Source organism: Ochlerotatus camptorhynchus, unplaced genomic scaffold, assembly GCF_037179485.1.
Source record: "Ochlerotatus camptorhynchus isolate MF236.1 unplaced genomic scaffold, CSIRO-AGI_Acam_v1.1 ptg000330l, whole genome shotgun sequence".
Lineage (NCBI taxonomy): Eukaryota > Metazoa > Arthropoda > Insecta > Diptera > Culicidae > Ochlerotatus > Ochlerotatus camptorhynchus.
In genome coordinates, this window is record NW_027040818.1 from 13,534,591 (window position 1) to 13,548,783 (window position 14,193).

Here is a 14,193-nt window from a genome sequence, read left to right on the forward strand (position 1 = left end):
AAATCAAAACAAAAAACTAACCCATCTGGTGGATGATGGCATAAGCTTCCAAGAAAATTCTATTACTGTGAACCACATTATTTAAATGGATTTCTTCGCCAGTTAGTCGTCTGTCACTTCGTTTGTGGTAGTAGTGTTGCCATGTGGTACAATCCAGTAGTAGTGGTGTTGCCATGTGGTACACTGAAAAATCACAATAGCAGGTTAGTCACCAAAGTTTTCGAGCCGCTCCGTCTGTCACTTCGTTTGTGGTACAAAGTCCGCCATGTTTCACGCACAGTCTGTCGTTTGCTTATGGATTTTCTCATAGGAGTAAAGAGCTACAGAGTCGCCGTGAACGTCAATACAATAGTTACCTCTATGGTACAATTCTAAAGGAATTCTACGGAGAGTTCTAAGAGAATTACAAGGAAAATTCTAAGAGCATCTCGGAACGAGTTTTCAGAGAATTTTCATAAGAATTTAGAGCTTCATGATTATTCTGAGCAATGTTTTAAGACAATTCTGCATGAACTGCGTGCTAATTACCAATGACCCATCAACTCATGGATCGGGTACCAACGGCTTTGCTTCCCTCCCGAAGGAAGGCGTGATAAGAGATTTTATGCCTCCGAAAATCTTGACGGCGCCGACAGGGGCTGACAAAATCGGGTCATTACTGTGTATGCCTTCAGCGGGATGCATTGGTCCCATTCGAGGTATTCTTATCATTCTCAACAGCTGACATCTACTAAATTGACCTGAAAAAGAACTGGCATCACTGCTATGTTCGGTGGCGGGGGGAACAACTAAAACCTTATTTGCGAAGTATGTGATTGTAAGTGTTCTGTCCCTCCCCATGGACATGGAGGTTGACGGTACTGAAGCAAAGGGTTATGTTTAATTTCTTTATATTTGCAACGATGATGATTTCCTATAGTGACACATATCACCTTCTTAATGCTTCAGCATGCCTCAAACGATTAATTCTTGGTTGTTAATATAGAACTTCCTTGATGAAATCGGCTGCTTCATGCAGACTGAGCAATTCTGATTACAGTATCAGATTTGTTCAGTATACAGAGGAACTGGGAGGGCTTATTAGAAACTTCTCACCAATAAAGTAATGATCTTCTAGTAAATTGTGCATATAATTCTATTAATATTTCATTTTATTTAAGCACATAATTTTTTTTACAGTCAATTAGCATTAGCATGCGATACAAGAGATTTAATATTACTTGCTCGTTTTTGCGTAAAATAATCAATATTTATTTTACTTGTAATTACCTTTGAGAGTTTTTTTCAAGTTTTTTTTTTTGTGATCTGAAAATTTTCCTAGTTTGGTTAGAAGTTTCGAAGCTAACGCATGTCCACAGGCCTAATAGAAAGATAGGCAGAAAAAGTGTATCATAAAGAATGGTTGCATGCAGGGTTGCTTCCACTAATTTGCTATAGATGAGAGATTTTCGGAGTTTTGAATTCGCTAGATGTTGTATTGGGGATTTGTATTTGTTGGATACGGGAGGAGATTGGAGGGCGGGTTATTATTATTATTATTATTATTTATTAGTGACACTTTATCTTCTTCTTCTTCTTCTTCTTCTTTCTTAAGCGAGCTATCTGTTTGACAGCTCTAGATTAGGGCCAGTGTCTAGACTATATGCCCTGACACTTTATCACTTCTGTGACATTCGTGTCTCTTTTTTATGACAGATTGAATTATCTTACGAACTAAATTTCTTTGAATAAATTAGCATCTTTCAAAAATTTAATTACTGCTTTTTCTTTGCTGGAGGTGTTTGCAAGAACATTTGTTATTGTCCCATCGATTCCACAGTTTTGCCTAAATTCGGCAAATCCTCTGCAATCCACAAGTATATGATGCACAGTAAGTCGAGTTCCACAAAAACAGCACATTGGTGGAGATTTGTTTTCCAACACGTGAGAGTAAGTCAGCCGAGTGTGCCCGATGCGTAATCTGGTAAGAGCTCGCTGCTCAGATGAATTTTTTCTGTCAACAAATTTGCCTGCAGTCGGTTTGATTTGACGTAGGTGTGCCCAGGTTTGTCTCCACACATTTTCACAAACACACCAAATGCTTTGTTTAATAAACCGCACAGCATCCTGGGGTGGAATTGGCATGTTTGGTGGAATTCCCTTCCGCCCTTGATTTGCCAGTTTGTCAGCTTCCTCATTTCCCAGAACTCCTGCGTGACCGGGAATCCAACAAAACCCAATTTTAGTTCCAATAACTTCGCGTTCAATTGCTTGGATCCAAGGATGAGTTGATTTCCCATTTTGAAGAGCGTCTAGACAGCTGGTCGAGTCGGTAAATATGATTGTTGGTTCGTCTTTGCTAATTTCTGACACAGCAGCTTTGAGCGCAAAAGCCTCTGCAGAAAATATACTGCAGTTTCCTGGCAAACTGAAGGCAGTTCTTTTCGTATCTGTAACAATTCCCGCACCAGTCTTCTCATTGTCCTTATATCCGTCGGTGAATACTTTCCTGTGTGTTGAGTATTTATTTGTTACAAACTCAACAAACATTTGCACAACAACTTGACTTGAAGTGCCTGCTTTTACTTTCTCCCTCAAGTCGTTACTTATAGATGGTGATGGAGTATACCACTCTCTATTGGTTAGTCTTAGAACACTACAGATGTTCGGCATGAAGACTCCTGTTACTGCTAGAAACAGATCAGATGCTCGCTTAACCAATGGTAGGTCGGCTACTGATTTGTTTTTTTTCCACAAGTCGTATTGCTAGTTGTGATAGGCGCTGGATTAGTATTAGACGAAATGGAAGACACCTCGCTTCAGCCATAATGGAGGTAATTGGACTAGTTCTGAACGCGCCAGAAGCTTGTCGTATCACCTCATTATATGTTGGGGTTAGAGTACGTTCCATAGCTTCGATGTTGATGCTGGTGAAACCTAGGCCGTACAGTAGCTTGGAAGTCACGAGAGCTGAACCAATGGTAAGGAGAGTTGAACGGTTGCTTCTCACTAGACGACGTCCCAAAACTCGAAGTACGTTTAATCGCTGCACACAGCTACGTTTGGTTTGTGCAAAGTGCTGAAGAAGATTAATTTTCGCATCTATCAACACACCAAGAATTCGCATCTTTCTAACACGTGGTATAGGAGTACCATTGACTTTGATAGCCCGACTACGCTTTCGATGTTTCGTATTGCAGATGTGTAATAACTTTGATTTTTCCGGAGCGATAGCAAATCCAACGCTCGTAGCCCAGTTGGTTAATTCAGTAGCTGCATTTCGTAAGTGTTTCCGAATTTGTGCAAAGTTTCGTCCCTTAGCAATCAAAATTACATCATCAGAGTAAACTACAATTTGAACATTTAGTGGAATCTTTTCGAAGATAGGTTGCATTGCAACTAAAAATAGTGTGACCGACAGAATAGATCCTTGTGGTACACCGTTTTCTGCAACACGCATGCCGGATGTTGCTCCATTAGCTGTAACCCTAAATGTTCTGTGGTTAAGGAAACTAATGATGATGTTCAACAAGCGGCCGTTTATTTTCCATGTTGTCAGAGTCTTGAGGATTGCGGGTCTCCAGATGGTGTCATAGGCTTTGGAAATGTCGAGTGATACTACTTCTGCATGTTGGTTCTCGCTGAGCTTGAGTAGTGCTTCCAACTGCGCCAGGTGTGAATCAGTGCCTTTGCCAGCACGGAAAGCGTGCTGGCGAGGGTCGAGTTTGCCGTTGTTTTCAAACTCTGTGAGAAGTCGACGGTTCACCATGCGTTCGAATGTTTTTCCTAGACAGCTTAGAAGGGCAATCGGTCTGTATCCGTCTGCTTTACTCCGATCTCCATCAGGTTTTGGAATTGGAATAACTATGCCTTCTTTCCACTCATCTGGGAATGTGCCACTTGTCCATACTTGATTGTACAACTGCAAAAGCGACAACTTCGCTGAGAATGGTAGGCGTTGTAGAAGAGGATAACCGATGTTATCATTCCCAGTGGAGGAGCCTCCTCGTCGATCTAGGAGGGGGCCCACATCTATTCATCTATCGAAAATTCTTCGTTGTACCGTTTATGGTCCTTCGGGCGTAATGTTTTTGATGTTACATGCTTTTCCTTTAGTTTTGTCCTTCGAAACTTTTCTGTGTAATTTTCGTCAGATGATTTTCTTTGATATTCGTCTGCAAGCGCGTCAGCTACTATTTGTGCATCGTTGGTGACTCCTCGTGGGAGATTCAGAGTTATCGAGTTGTTTTTTTCTTTTCCCCTGTAGTTGATTGACTCGGGTCCATATTTGACTGCTAGGACTATTGGGATTTATGGTTTGTACAAAGTTTTCCCAACTTCCCTGCTTTGCTTCACAGATCATCTTACGACATACTGAGCGGGCAGCTTGAAAAGCTTGGAGTGCTTCAACTTTCCGGGGATCGTCGTTGCTAATTCGCCGAAGTGTACGTAATTTCTTCCTACGATGTTTCACTGCTTTTCCTACTTCGGGATTCCACCAAGGGACGGCTTTTACTCCCACTTTTCCACTGGTTCTAGGGATACTAGCTTCAGCGGCGGAAGTGATGAGGTGGGTGAATTGTTCTACGGTGAAGGACTCCTGAGGGCTCAGAGATCTGCTACATAATTCCTCATATCGTTTCCAGTCTGCATGGTCGTAGATCCATTTTTTACGAAATCTGGGTTCAGTCGGAATGCCGGGGATATCAATCAGAATTGGAAAGTGATCGCTGTCTCCATAATCCGAGATTATTTTCCATGTAAATTTATTGGCAATGGAAGCGGTGCAGATAGAGACATCGAGAGCTTGTGTGTATCCTGAAGCAGGGTCAATACGGGTGTGCGATCCGTTGTTCAAGACTACCATGTCTTGATCAATTGCTAGTTGTAAGATTTTGTTGCCTCTTTTCTGAGCCGAGTTTGTTTTGTGCGATATTCGGCTTCCCCAAGCAGAGTGGTGGGCATTCAAATCGCCTAGAAGAACAATCGGCTTTGGAAGCTCCTCAACCAAATTACGAAGTTTGTCATCAGCATTCTTATCATTAGGTGATAAGTATACTGAAACCAGTGTCATATCCATTGGTACATACAGCCTTATGGCTACTGCTTGGATATCAGCATGCAGTTGAAGTCTTTCAAAGGGTGTACCTTCCAGTGATGGCATAATCCTCACTCAAATGATTTTGTTTCGCTCTCAAGGGCTCCCAATATCACGCGAGATACTGGAATAAAATATCAAGCATGATATTGATTTAACAAGCTCCTTTAATATTGCGAGACAATTCAGAACATGTAAAATTGTAGCTACGAGTTGACTTACCACCACAATGATTTCGTAGCACATCGTTTTCTTATAAAGAGAAAGAATAGCTTGCTATCTCTCTTTACTCTTCACAGATGACAGACACGAAGTTACTGCTACCAGCAGTGATGGAATTTTTGGTTCGTGTTCGGGTGTACATCAAAAATCTTGAAGCTCAAACTCACCACAGTTTGGTGAGAATTGTAGTTGGTGAGTTTTGTTAGCATGATATCAGAGCAACCGTATCACAGCTTTTAATATCATCCAATATAGTCTGCTTGTTGATTTTTGTTTACGATACTCAAATGAGATTATTCTCATTGGTGAGATTTGACCTTTTGATATTTTCCCAACACTGGTACCTTCTTTTACTGCCAGACCGGCTCCTTGCCTACCGTGGAATGAGCAAGGACTAAGTAGAAGCTGATAGTTTCCCCCAAGGTAGTTGGCCGCAACTTGATGTTCCCAGGTGTTTGTTTCTTGAAGACATACCACTGTTGGTTGATATTTTGTAAGGAGAAGTAGCAATTCGTCACGATGCGAGCGGAGCCCATTGATATTCCATTGTACAGCAAAAGTACGAGATACTCTTCCTACTTCACTGTACGAATTGGAACTGGATGATTCTGAGAGGACATCGTTGTTAAGTGGTGATGACTCACGGTAATCATTGGTGTTGGTGAGTATTGGTGTTGATGAGGATGCTGGATTAGTGTGCTCTGAAAGAACGCAAGTACACGAACAGAGCACGAATGCACTTGAAGTAGAGGAGCAAGAGGGGGTACTTGCCTGTGGAGCTAGGCGACCCACGTCAGCTGCCGCCAGAGGCTCTTCGGGTAGACCCGGTACATCCTGGAGGGCGGGTGTTTGACGCATAGAACCTGTCTATTTCGCTTTCAGAGTATCACAGTCAGCGGTTTTATGATTCGTGAGCGCTCGCGATTCGTAGAATCGTTGATTGTGACTGCAAGTGGATTTGGCGGGTTTTGTGTGTCGGACGCTTGCTTTTTGGCCTCTTCTTGTGTCTAGCATGTGCAGTAGACTGATGGAAAATTAGACTTTTTCGCTCCACAGTGCTTAAATGGTTTCAAATCGGGTCCTGATTAGCCTCCAAAAGTTATAACTCATTTGGTTAGAAACAGACTTCGCACAAACCATTTGAAGTTTACATGTAAATTACAATGGGAAATCTCAACTTTTTGTTAATTGCCTTCTAGTCTTTTTTTCATATTGAGCTGCGAAACAGTTCGATAGCAATTCTTACAGAAAATTTTCTCAGCTACAACTTTGCTGAAATTTGTTTCTATGTAAAACGAAACAGAAAAAAGTTATTAATTATTTAAGAGATTGGGAAACTTATGACATGATCAAGCAGCTGCTCTGTAGGCAACACTGTATTTTGCAGTGTGACATAGTAGCCATGATTTATGTGTCCTATTCAACGCCCCAGAAACACCAATGTTGCCTGCTGAGCAGTTGATTGAGCATGATCATAAGACATCAGCGCATTGAACAATTGATAACTTTCGATCCTTGCATTTAATCAAAAAATGGTCTTCAGCAAAGTTGTAGCTAGGAAAATTTCCTACAAGTACAGTTGAAAGTTTTTGAAGCAAACCGATATAGTGAACTATTAGATAGACATGAACAAAAATCTTGGGTTTACGATAGTAATTCCCATACAAACTTCAAATGGTTTGTGCCATCTCAGTTTCTCACCAAATGGGTTCAAATTTTGAGAGGTTAATCAGGATCAGATTTGGAATCGTTTAAGTATTGTGGAGCGAAAATTTCAAATTTTGCATCACTCTAATGTGCAGAGTATCATTATAGCGTCTAATGGTTTTGAGATTCCTGGTTGCGTGAAATATATTTGTGAGAATATCTTTTTGAGATTTTAGTAGTCACGTTTTGTTTGTAGTTTATATTTTATTTCTTTCATGTTATTATCGTAAATAATAGTTATTCAATAATAGATAGTTCATCCATATGAGATGCTCGATGGCCCTGGAGGGATCGTTTTTGCTTACTGAGCAGAAAATCATGGGTTTAATCCCAAGCTCTCCGTCATGACTCTGAAAATTCATGATCACTAAATAAAATGAATATGTTCTTTCAATAGCCGGCTATCGAGAGATTAAATAAGCAACAAATAAACAATACATACTTTCGGTTGCATCGCCAACTTGAGGTGAATCCTAACCGAATACCCTACCCAACCCTCCAACTCCGTAGCACTTATGAGGGTGTCGCTAAGTCGGTGACCTCTCGTTAAGTAAGTACTACATCAACATTTCCTTCCCTATCCCTAGTTATGGTAAAGATGGGCGTGGCCGGGAATAGCGACAGTCATGCTTCTGTTACTCTTGTTTAGATTGGAACCAATGTTTACTCCCCAGCAGGGTTACTTCCACTCACTTGCTATAAAAAAATGTTTTTCAGAATTATGAAATCATAAGATGGTATACTAATAATTAGTACTTGTAAGTTACAAGATGAGGACGTGAAGTATGTGTTTGACACATAAAACCTGTCAATATTGCTTTCAGTGCGCCACAATCAGCAATTTTACGACTCGTGAGTGCTCACTCTGAGTGAACGCTCACGAATCATAAGATCGCTTATTGTGACGCACTGAAAGTAAAATTGACAGGTTTTATGAGTCAAACACATACTTTAAACCCTCTTCTCGTTACTTACAAGTACAGCATATCATTATATCATCTAATGATTGCATAATTCCGAAAAATATGTTTTTATAGCAAGTGAGTGGAAGCAACCCTGCTCCCCAGCATTATTCCTGAAAGTAGTCTAACTGAGAATTTCAGAAGAGACGTGAGTGTCGCTAGTATCCAATCTACGCTAACAACGCTAACGCTATGTGATTGTAAGTGTTATGTCTCTTTGCCTGTGGCTTAACTTCACTTATTGTGGGATATGACATGTCTCTTTCGTCCGACGTGACGATGAAGCCTTTCGATCACGTCACGTTCATCCATCAAGGTACCTCTATCCTTATCCCATGACGACTGATAATGCTATTAAAAGTGCGCTTATATGTTGTATCGACTTGGTGTATTCGGTGAATTTATTCTTCACGGGAAATAAGCACACCGAAGACACCAAACTGATTTAAAGTAAAACCATTAGCACTAATAATCGCTCTTAAAACATTGCATTAGCACTTATAATCGCAACACGTGCCACGCAGCAGGTCATGTTTTTTCACTTGTCTGCGTTGACAATTTTCGATTTTCGCTTTTCGATTACGCTGCTTGAAGTTTCTACTGAGTCACACGTGCTTTCATATATTTCGATTGACGCGCAAGTTTACAGCCTCCCAATCACGATAACGAAATCCACCGAAATGCAGCCTTCCAGCAAAACGTATTCATTCCGGTATTGTAAATTTATGAACTGTTCAAAATTCAAATGTTGATGTTTCAGAGACCCTACAGAAATCGAGTTCGGTTTGCCACTTGCAGCCAGCTTTAAGCAGCTCGTGAACAACGTGTACCAGGCGGATGTCCTTTTCAAGGTTGGCCAATGCGGACAGCTAATATACGCCCATAAGGTGATCATCGCGATGGCCAGCGAAGTGTTTTTCACGCAGTTCAACGGGAATTTTGCAGAATCTCAACGAAACACGCTTACTGATCCGGTCATAATCGAGGATATCGAGCCGGCCACATTTCTGGAACTACTGCGGTACATTTACTGCAGGGATGTCAACATTCAACCGGACAACTTGTTGGACATCTACTACGGCTCGGAAAAGTACATGCTGAAAAATCTGAGTATGATGTGCGTGGACAATATCTATCGGCAGATCAACGAAACCAATGTATTGAAGGTACTTCAGCATAACCGACGGTATGAGTTTCCCTTAGCTGATACCCTTTGCTTGGAAATTATCTGCGATAATCCGCTGACGTTCTTTAAGGAGGAGGCATTTCTAGCTCTGAATAAGGAAGCACTGGAACTGATCGTCTCCAGGTCAACCATGAATTGTCGCAACGAGCACTTGGAACAGGCGATCGAACAATGGGAACTGCGCAACAACACAAAGATAGAAATTGAAGTTCAGTTGGAAGCATTGCTATGCCGAAAACTCTACTTCTTTGACAAATGTTCCTACAGTTACAACATTGACACACGCTTCAACCTAAGTGTAGAAACGAGCATCGGATTGTACGGAATAGGATTCTACGTTGGCGTACAGGATGATTTCCTTCCTGTTCCTAACAGTGCCGTTACTGTAAATGTGTATATCGATGGATTATTCTTTGAAAAGGCGATTCCCGTAGGGAATGAGCTGAAGATTCATGAGATTATGTTTGAGAAGCTGTTTATTCACGATCAATGCAATATCAGCGTTGAGGTTTCGCATGACTGGCCAGAGGAGTTCAAAATGTTCCATCTCAAGGGATTCTGTGCGACGGGCGATGCAATGCTCACAATCAACGGTGATGATCAATTCAGACGCAGCAGCGATTTGGACAATAGTGATGTCGGATTGACCAGTGAAAGTTACTGTGGACCAACGAATTGCGTAGCATATTTGTTATTTAACAGGGAAAACGAGAAGTATGCTAACGCTCTGCAAAATTAAATGTTCATGGGAGCGATTATTGTTCTTAAATAAAACTGAGTTAAAGCGTTAAAGCAACAATTTTAAATTGGCTCACTATTTGACTAGCCTATTGGTCCCAAGCAAATCGATTAACGTACCCCATTCTAGTCAAAATTCTAGTACTACACAATGTTAGTTTTGATTCGCTATGAAAGTTTGACAGATAAATGAGGGGTTTTTGGATTTTCTTCGGGATTTTCCTATGTTCCGAGGGGTGCATCGATTAGCTTGGGACCGAAGATAGTACCAGAGCTGAGCCAAAAAGTTGAGCACGTTTCTTTAGAACCTACTAGTCTTAAGGCCGGCGCACAATAGATACGTTTTCAGGTTTTTTGACAGTTAGCCCATAGACCTTTTTGACGTTTAATCGTCTTTCTCTATCTAGCACACATGGATGAATGCACGGTTTGTTTTCAAACTAATCTGTTTCCCTCTTGCTCGCACTCGTTCGCTTTAAATGGTGCAGTAGTATGCGCCGATTAAACGTCAAAAAGCTCTTTGCATTATCTGTCAAAAAACCCGAAAACGTATCTATTGTGCGCCGGCCTTTAGAGTTACGTCTATGGTTAAAGCATATAGGTAACTATAAGGCAAGAAGGTCCCGAAGAAACGTGCTCAACTTTTTGGCTCAGCTCTGGTACTATCTTCGGTCCCAAGCTAATCGATGCACCCCTCGAAACATAGGAAAATCCACTAACCTCTCATTTTATCTGTCAAACTTTCATAGCGAATCAAAACAAAGATAGTGTAGTACTGGAATTTATACTAGAATGAGGTACGTTAGTCGATTTGCTTGGGACCAATAGGCTAGTAAAGTAGTGAGCCAATTAAAAATCGTTAGTTTCGTATTGATTGTTGGTTAAAGGGTGAACACGAAATTAATGCCATACACACACACAGTGATGATTCTTTTGTTCATACTGCAGTCGAGTGAACAGACTGCTCTCAAACAAAACGTGTTTCTTAAAATTGAAATCGGTGGTTGTGCAAGGGAATTTGTTGAACAGTTTTGCTTTTGATTCATGGGGCCTACTCAATGTTTTAGGCGAATATTATGGGTTATATTATGTTAAAAGCGGTCAGACGGACCACTTCGCTAAGCCCTCGATCCCTGGTCTAGCCAACGGGGATCACTGAGGGTGGGTTCTACAACAACCTCTTTTTACCCTTCTTAAAAAGAAGGGTATAGATATCACTTGAAAAACCGACCATAGATCCGAGGCCCGGAGGGCCGAGTGTCATGTACCATTCGACTCAGCTCGACGAGATCGGAACATGTCTGTGTGTGTGTGTGTGTGTGTGTGTGTGTGTGTGTGTGTGTGTGTGTGTGTGTGTGTGTGTGTGTGTGTGTGTGTGTGTGTGTGTGTGTGTGTGTGTGTGTGTGTGTGTGTGTGTGTGTGTGTGTGTACGTGTGTATGTGTGTATGTGTGTGTGTATGTAACGAAATGAATGCGCTCACGTTTCTCAGCAACCGCTCAACCGATTTGGACAAACTCGGCGCCAAATGATAGGTCTTGGGGTCCCATTGAACGCTATTGAACGCTATTGAACGGTGGAACCGGTTCCGGAGATATGGCCGGAATAAGATCCGGTGAATATGGGCCTTCACGCTGGATTTAACGGAAAACGTATTAAAACCATCATGCGACACATCAAATTACTACAGAATTCAAAAATAAGATCAATGCAAGTCGTGTTAAGTGTTCCAGACCACATTGGACACACTTGGACATGTTCCGGGTACCCCGGGGAACTTGCTAGAATATGAATTGAATTAAAACCCATTAAATCCCATTAAAATACGATGATAAGGTGATTGGTAGCCTCACCAAATAGACTACACCCGGATATATTCCGGGTACCCCCAGGCAGTGGCGTAGCGTCACTAGATGACACGGGGGTGGGGGGCTTGGTCACTGATAATGACAATAAAATAAATAAACTTGAATAAGTAAGAAGGGTCTGATCACACCATAGGTGGATAAATTCGGGTTTTAAATATAAGGTTTATCAGGAAATATTTCAAAGAACTTCAGTAGATTCAAGGTCTCCATAAAGTCCTTTAAATATGTGTTCGAGACTTCAGGTTGGTCACGTATTATTCTGAAGATCATCAGCTGTCCAACAATCCAAGGCACGTTTCTCAGATTTATAGATAGCAGGCTGATGCCCTGTTTACGTTATGCTTGTGAGCTTTTTTGGCTAGCAGCTGGATCATTAGCGCTAGTGAAATAGCATAAGTGTATACACCCCATAAACCAAGTATCCACATTGTCCCGGTTCGCTGTCAGGTATCGTTGAGACAGCAGCACAGGGACTCGATCCTCCGGTCGGGCCAGTTTGTCCGGTATCAGCTTTCCCAACTGGGGTGCCTCTGGATCATCGTCTTGGATCTCGTCTTCAATAGGATTCCATTGCTTGTAGTGTTGTTTCTTCGCCTTCAAAACAAAACATTTGAACTGTCAGATTAACCGGGTTGCCAAGAACGCCACTACTCACAAGCAAACAAAGTCAGTCTGATGACTGGCATTCTCGGCATTGCCGGCACAGCTGTGGAACTCTGAGAAAATACTAGGCACAAAATAAGTGTGTAGAGTGACCACCCCTTTGTATTCGTCAGATGTGCCTTTACTCATTTTCAAAAGCTGACATATACTAAATTGACCTGAAATAGAACTAGCATCACTGATAAGTTCAAAATGTGGTGACTATGTGGATACTTGGTTTATGGGGTGTTTATACTTATGCTATTTGACTAGCGCTAATGATCCAGCTGCTAGCCAAAAAAGCTTACAAGCATAACGTTAGCAGGGCATCAGTCTGCTATCTATAAATCTGAGAGACGTGCCTTGGATTGTTGGACAGCTGATGATCTTCAGAATAATACGTGACCAACCTGAAGTCTCGAATACATATTTAAAGGACTTTATGGAGACCTTGAATCTACTGAAGTTCTTTGAAATATTTCCTGATAAAACTTATATTTAAAAAATATATATCTGAGAAACGTGACTTAAATTGTTGGACAGTTGAAGAACTTCAGAACAATAACTGATCAACCTGAAGTCTTGAAAAATATCCAAAGGACTTTATGGCTCGCTTTGTGGAGATCTTTGATCCAAAAGAGGCCTTTGGAATCATTCTTGGTCGATAAAAAAATATCTGAAAGACGTGACATTAATCATTCGGCAGTTGGAAATCTTCATAACAATATCTGGTAAACCAGGAATCTTGAAAAAATATCCAAAGGACCTTATGGAAAACTTTAATCAACTGAAGGTAGACCACATTTTCGTGGTACGTTACGGGATGTAAGATCTGTAGGAGATAGAGTTGATGTGGAATAAAGAATGAGTAGAATCGAGTGAGCGTGAAGGGTGATAGCAACCGGTGGAAACTAGCCTATTTTTCCCAAGCAAATCGATTAACGTGCCCCATTTCAGTCGAAATTCTAGTACTACACTATGTTTGTTTTGATTCGCTATGAAAGTTTGACAGATAAAATGAGGGGTTCGTGGATTTTCCTATATTTCGAGGGGTGCATCGTTTAGCCATAGAGGTAACTCTAAGACCAGCAGGTTACGATGAAACGTGCTCAACTTTTTGGCTCAGCTCTAGTACCAACCGGTGGAAACTAACGATCTTAAATTGGCTCACTACTTGACTAGCCTAAAGAGCCTAAATTTATAAAGAGGCGACATGTCAAAATTGGAACAATCGATTGTCTGTCAAAGTCATAGTAAAAGTTATTCCAATCGAGCAGAAGACCTGTCAAATAGATAAGATGTCGTCTCTTTATGAACTCAGGCTCTTTAGACTAGTCTATTGGTCCCAAGCAAATCGATTAACGTACCCCATTCTGTACTGTGCTACTACAAACAGAGAGTAGCAATTTCAAATTTGTAAGTTTCACGCTAAGGCTTCCTTAGAGTATCACCTTCTTCTTCTTCTTTCCTTTATTTTAACGTCGGTCTCTGTTCCGCAATCTAGTGCCAATCACCGACGGACATCGATTGCCATCCATTGACGGCAATCGAATGTGCAGGAAGGCAGCTACCACACCTGCGTAGGATATCGCACCCATTCAACACACATGGGCCGGGACCAACGGCTTTACTTCCCTTCCGAAGGAAGACGTGACCAGAGATTTTTATGCCTCAGAAAAATCCCACCGACCTCGGCTGGGATTGAACCCAGACCCTTTTGGAGTGTTAGAAAGCAGTCACGCTTTCCACTACACCACCGGCGCCGGCAAGTATCACCTTAAATTATTTGCACT